Genomic DNA, 6543 nt, shown 5'->3' on the forward strand with positions numbered 1-6543 from the left:
AGATTAACATATAGATAAGGTAGCTATAACGATAAGGTATGGATCTGGTCACAAGATAGACAGAAGGTGAAGCCATGACAAGCTTATAGATAAGGATAAGACAATATTCATAGTGAGTGAGTGAGTTTTGATTTTACATCGCTTCGGCAAGACAATATTCATAAGAAGGTCTGGTTGCATTAAAGATGAAAATGTCAGGTGATATATAGATAAGGACAAGGTTTGGTCACCGTTTACATAAGGAGAAGATCAGGTAACTATATAAAGGAGACTGTCCGGCACCATAAGGATATAGGTCTGATATTGTCAGATAACTATCAGATAAGATACATGGAAGGTCCAGCAACCGTATAGGGTAGTTGGAGATCTGATGACCTTATACATAAGGAGCAGTTCCAGTAACCATTATAGAAAAGGAGGTAATTTGTTTGATAAGGAGATCTGTTACTATAAAGATAAGGAGAAGGCCTCGTCAACATATAGATATAGTTAAGGTGTGAAAACTATATAGATAATAACGCTGGCTACTGATAACCTAGTCTGTCATACAGACCCTGAAACAAACATAACCAATACAGCCCATGCAAGTCTATAATGTTTGGGCAGTCTAGATTACTGCAGTATCTGAGCTCCTTTTTATTACATTTTATAACTATAATTTAACAACTGTTTTTTCTGTAAAATATGTTAATTTCAGAGATTAGATGTAAGTCTACTGATAACCATATGGATACTGAAAAGGTTTGTACCTAAGGAGGAGATCTGGTAACCTTGTACATAAGGAGAGGTCTGGTAACCGTGTTCATAAGGGGAGGGGGGGGGGGGGGGGGGGTCTGGTAACCTTGGAGATATGGGGAAGGTCAAGTAGCCTTGTGGAGGGTGGGGGTCGAGATTCAGTTTGGGGAGGGGGGAGTATACAAAATAACACAGCCATAATTTACATGTCACACACATGTATGTGGGGGTGGGTGCCCTCAGACCAAGCAAAAGATATGCCCACCAATTAGAGAAGGAGGGAGTACATATATACTCTGCAAAAGTAGTAAAATCGTAAAAATATGACAGGGTGTTGCCGACACCCATACAAAATTAATACCAAAAACAAATCATTTCCGTATGGATTGGGTTTGATTTGTGTGTGAAGAATGGGGTACGGCAGAAATGTAATGAAAAGTTTTCATTTGCATGCCATCACAATCTTACAGCAAGTGACACTGCGAAAGAAATGTAACGACTGACGGAAGTCCGACTGCAAAGAGGAGAATCATCTTTGGCCGTAGCCAGGTTTTTCCACGTAGCACAAAGCACCATTACAAGACTGTGGGACGGGACAACATCAGAGGACAACACGTGACCCTTCCAGATCCAGTCGACCACGTATAATTCCTAGAGCACAGGACAGATTCTTGCGGCTATTTAATTTCCGTGAAAGAACCACCACGACCACCTCTACAACTATGGCAACACCATGATTTCCTAGGATATCAACCCAGACAGTGAGGAATCGTTTACGAGCCTAAGGTATTCGCGCTAGACGACCTATTCGAGGATACGACGTCATTTGTGTCATGGTAAGATAGTATGGCCACACCTGCTAGGGAGACAAGTTTGATTTGTCAAGTCACGTTTTCTCAAGAATCACAACATCCAGGTCTTGCCATGGCCATCCGGGAATCGAGATTTCAACCCAATCGAACATTTATGGGATGCTCTGGATCAACGACTGCGAGCACGTCAGCAAAAAACACACAACCTCCGACAGTTGGCACATGCACTGCAGGCAGAGTGAGTGAACATTCGGTCACAATTCGGGGATCTGATTGCTCCCATGGGACGACAACAATGACAGTCAGTTTTGGACTCAAATGGAGACCACAAAATATTGAAAACAGGTGGCCTTCACCTTGAAAATTTACTCTTCCATGTGTGCCATATAGGGGTGTGGGGGAGGGGGTGAGTGAGTATGGTTTTACGCCGCTTTTAGCAATATTCCAGCAATATGACGGCGGGGGACACCAGAAACACGCTTCACATTCTACGCATGTGGAGAATCGAACCCGGGTCTTCGGCGTAACGAGTGATCGCTTTAACCACTAGGCTACCCGACCACTCCCTGTGTGCCATATTGAACCTGAGTCAATGACAATTATGTGTGTCAAATTTGAACAATCGATTACAATCTGTTGATTATTTATATCATCTATCAAATACACAGTCATGGTTTATCTTTTCTCTGTGTGTGCATGGATTGTCTTCTGTAAGTGTCTGCATGGTTTGTCTTCTATCTGTGTGTGTGCATGGTTTGTCTTCTCTGTGTGTGTGTGCATGGTTTGTCTTTTCTCTGTGTGTGCGTGGTTTGTCTTCTCTCTGTGTGTGCATGGTGTGTCTTCTCTGTGTGTGCATGGTTTGTTTTCTCTCTCTGTGTGAGCATGGTTTGTCTTCTCTGTGTGTGCATGGTTTGCCTAATCTATGTCTGCATGGTTTGTATTCTCTGTGTGTGCATGGTTTGTCTTCTCTATGTGTGCATTTTTTGTCTTTTCTCTGTGTGTGCATGGTTTATCTTTTCTCTGTGTGTGCATGGTTTGTCTTCTCTCTGTGTGTGCATGGTTTGTCTTCTCTCTGTGTGTGCATGGTTTGTCTTCTCTGTGTGTGCAAGGTTTGTCTTCTCTGTGTGTGCATGGTTTGTCTCATGTATGTGTCTGCATGGTTTGTCTTTTCTCTGTGTGTGCATGGTTTGTCTTTTCTGTGTGTGCATGCTTTGTCATCTCTCTGTGTGTGCATGCTTTGTTTTCTCTGTGTGTGCATGGTTTGTCTTCTCTGTGTGTGCATGATTTGCCTTATCTATGTCTGCATGGTTTGTCTTCTCTGTGTGTGCATGGTTTGTCTTCTCTGTGTGTGCATGGCTTGTTTTTTCTCTGTGTGTGCATGTTTTATCTTTTCTCTGTGTGTGCATGGTTTGTCTTCTCTGTGTGTGCATGGCTTGTCTTTTCTCTGTATGTGCATGTTTTATCTTTTCTCTGTGTGTGTGCATGGTTTGTTTTCTCTAATTGTGCATGGTCTGTCGTTTCTATGTCTGCATGGTTTGTCTTCTCTGTGTGTGCATGGTTTGTCTTCTCTCTGTGTGCATGATTTGTCATCTCTAAGTGTGCATGGTTTGCCTTATCTATGTCTGCATGGTTTGTCTTCTCTGTGTGTGCATGGATTGTCTTTTCTCTGTGTGTGCATGGTTTGTCTTCTCTGTGTGTGCATGGTTTGTCTTCTCTGTGTGTGCATGGTTTGTCTCATGTATGTGTCTGCATGGTTTGTCTTTTCTCTGTGTGTGCATGGTTTGTCTTCTCTGTGTGTGCATGCTTTGTCATCTCTCTGTGTGTGCATGGTTTGTCTTCTCTGTGTGTGCATGGTTTGTCTTCTCTGTGTGTGCATGGTTTGTCTTCTCTGTGTGTGCATGGCTTGTCTTTTCTCTGTGTGTGCATGTTTTATCTTTTCTCTGTGGGTGCATGGTTTGTCTTCTCTGTGTGTGCATGCTTTGTCATCTCTCTGTGTGTGCATGGTTTGTCTTCTCTGTGTGTGCATGGTTTGTCTTCTCTGTGTGTGCATGGTTTGTCTTCTCTGTGTGTGCATGGCTTGTCTTTTCTCTGTGTGTGCATGTTTTATCTTTTCTCTGTGGGTGCATGGCTTGTCTTTTCTCTGTATGTGCATGTTTTATCTTTTCTCTGTGTGTGTGCATGGTTTGTTTTCTCTAATTGTGCATGGTCTGTCGTTTCTATGTCTGCATGGTTTGTCTTCTCTGTGTGTGCATGGTTTGTCTTCTCTGTGTGTGCATGGCTTGTCTTTTCTCTGTGTGTGCATGTTTTATCTTTTCTCTGTGGGTGCATGGTTTGTCTTCTCTGTGTGTGCATGCTTTGTCATCTCTCTGTGTGTGCATGGTTTGTCTTCTCTGTGTGTGCATGGTTTGTCTTCTCTGTGTGTGCATGGTTTGTCTTCTCTGTGTGTGCATGGCTTGTCTTTTCTCTGTGTGTGCATGTTTTATCTTTTCTCTGTGGGTGCATGGCTTGTCTTTTCTCTGTATGTGCATGTTTTATCTTTTCTCTGTGTGTGTGCATGGTTTGTTTTCTCTAATTGTGCATGGTCTGTCGTTTCTATGTCTGCATGGTTTGTCTTCTCTGTGTGTGCATGGTTTGTCTTCTCTCTGTGTGCATGATTTGTCATCTCTAAGTGTGCATGGTTTGCCTTATCTATGTCTGCATGGTTTGTCTTCTCTGTGTGTGCATGGATTGTCTTTTCTCTGTGTGTGCATGGTTTATCTTTTCTTTGTGTGTGCATGGTTTGTCTTCTCTATGTGTGTGCATGGTTTATCTTTTCTCTGTGTGTGCATGGTTTGTCTTTTCTCTCTATGTGTGTGCATGGTTTGTTCTTCCTCGGTGTGCATGGTTTGTCTTCTCTGTGTGTGCATGGTTTATCTTTTCTCTGTGTGTGCATGGTTTGTCTTCTCTCTCTCTTTCTCTCTCTCTCTCTCTCTCTCTCTCTCTCTCTCTCTCTCTCTCTCTCTCTGTGCATGGTTTGTCTTAGCTCTGTGTGCATGGTTTGTCTTTTCTCTCTATGTGTGTGCATGGTTTGTCCTTCCTCGGTGTGCATGGTTTGTCTTCTCTGTGTGTGCATGGTTTATCTTATCTGTATGTGCATGGTTTGTCTTCTCCCTGTATGTGCATGGTTTGTTTTATCTATGTCTGCATGGTTTGTCTTCTCTAGGTGTACATGGCTGGCCTTCTCTCTGTGTGTGTGCATGGTTTGTCTTCACTGTGTGTGCATGGTTTATCTTTTCTCTCTATGTGTGTGCATGGTTTGTCTTCTCTCTGTGTGCATGGTTTGTCTTCTCTCAGTGTGTGCATGGTTTATCTTCTCTGTGTCTGCATGGTTTGTCTTCTGTAGGTGTACATGGCTGGCCTTCTCTCTGTGGGTGCATGGTTTGTCTTCTCTGTGTGTGCATGGTTTGTCTCCTCTGTGTGCATGGTTTGCCTTCTCTGTGTGCATGGTTTGTCTTCTCTAAATGTACATGGTTTGTCTTTTCTCTGTGTGTGCATGGTTTGTCTTCTCTCTGTGTGTGCATGGTTTGTCTTCTCTGTGTGTGCATGGTTTGTCTTCTCTCTGTGTGTGCATGGTTTTTCTTCTCTGTGTGTGCATGGTTTGTCATCTCTCTGTGTGTGCATGGTTTGCCTTCTCTCTGTGTGAGCGTGGTTTGTCTTCTCTCTGTGTGTGCATGGTTTGTCTTCTCTGTGTGTACATGGTTTGTCTCCTCTCTGTGTGTGCGTGGTTTGTCTTCTCTGTGTGTGCATCGTTTGTCATCTCTCTGTGTGTGCATGGTTTGTCTTCTCTCTATGTGTGCGTGGTTTGTCTTCCCTGTGTGCATGGTTAGTCTTCTCTCTGTATGTGCATGGTTTGTCTTCTCTCTGTGTGTGCGTGGTTTGTCTTCCCTGTGTGCATGGTTAGTCTTCTCTCTGTATGTGCATGGTTTGTCTTCTCTATATGTGTGCATGGTTTGTCTTCTCTGTGTGTACATGGTTTGTCTCCTCTCTGTGTGTGCGTGGTTTGTCTTCTCAAAGTGTGCATGGTTTGTCTTCTCTGTGTGTGCATGGTTTGTCTTCTCTGTGTGTGCATGGTTTGTCTTCTCTCTGTGTGTGCATGGTTTTTCTTCTCTGTGTGTGCATGGTTTGTCATCTCTCTGTGTGTGCATGGTTTGCCTTCTCTCTGTGTGAGCGTGGTTTGTCTTCTCTCTGTGTGTGCATGGTTTTTCTTCTCTGTGTGTGCATCGTTTGTCATCTCTCTGTGTGTGCATGGTTTGTCTTCTCTCTGAGTGTGCGTGGTTTGTCTTCCCTGTGTGCATGGTTAGTCTTCTCTCTGTATGTGCATGGTTTGTCTTCTCTATATGTGTGCATGGTTTGTCTTCTCTGTGTGTACATGGTTTGTCTCCTCTCTGTGTGTGCGTGGTTTGTCTTCTCTGTGTGTGTGCATGGTTTATCTTTTCTCTGTGTGTGCATAGTTTATCCTCTCTAGGTGTGTGCATGGTTTGTCTCCTATGTTTGTGTGCATTATTTGTCTTCTCCCTGTGTGTGCATGGTTTGTCTTCTGTATGTGTGCATGGCTTGTCTTCCCTGTGTGCATGGTTTGTCTTATCTCTGTATGTGCATGGTTTGTCTTATACATGTCTGCATGGTTTGTCTTCTCTGTGTGTGCATGGTTGGCCTTCTCTCTGTGTGTGCATGGTTTGTCTTCTCTATGTCTGCATGGTTTGTCTTCTCTGTGTGTGCATGGTTGGCCTTCTCTTTGTATGTGCATGGTTTGTCTTATACATGTCTGCATGGATTATCTTATACATGTCTGCATGGTTTGTCTTCTCTGTGTCTGAATGGTTTGTCTTCTCTGTGTGTGCATGGTTGGCCTTCTCTCTGTGTGTGCATGGTTTGTCTTCTCTCTGTGTGTGCATGGTTTGTCTTATCTCTGTATGTGCATGGTTTGTCTTCTCTATGTCTGCATGGTTTGTCTTCT

Source organism: Haliotis rufescens, unplaced genomic scaffold (assembly GCF_023055435.1).
Source record: "Haliotis rufescens isolate VD_foot unplaced genomic scaffold, xgHalRufe1.0.p SCAF_17, whole genome shotgun sequence".
Classification (NCBI taxonomy): domain Eukaryota; kingdom Metazoa; phylum Mollusca; class Gastropoda; order Lepetellida; family Haliotidae; genus Haliotis; species Haliotis rufescens.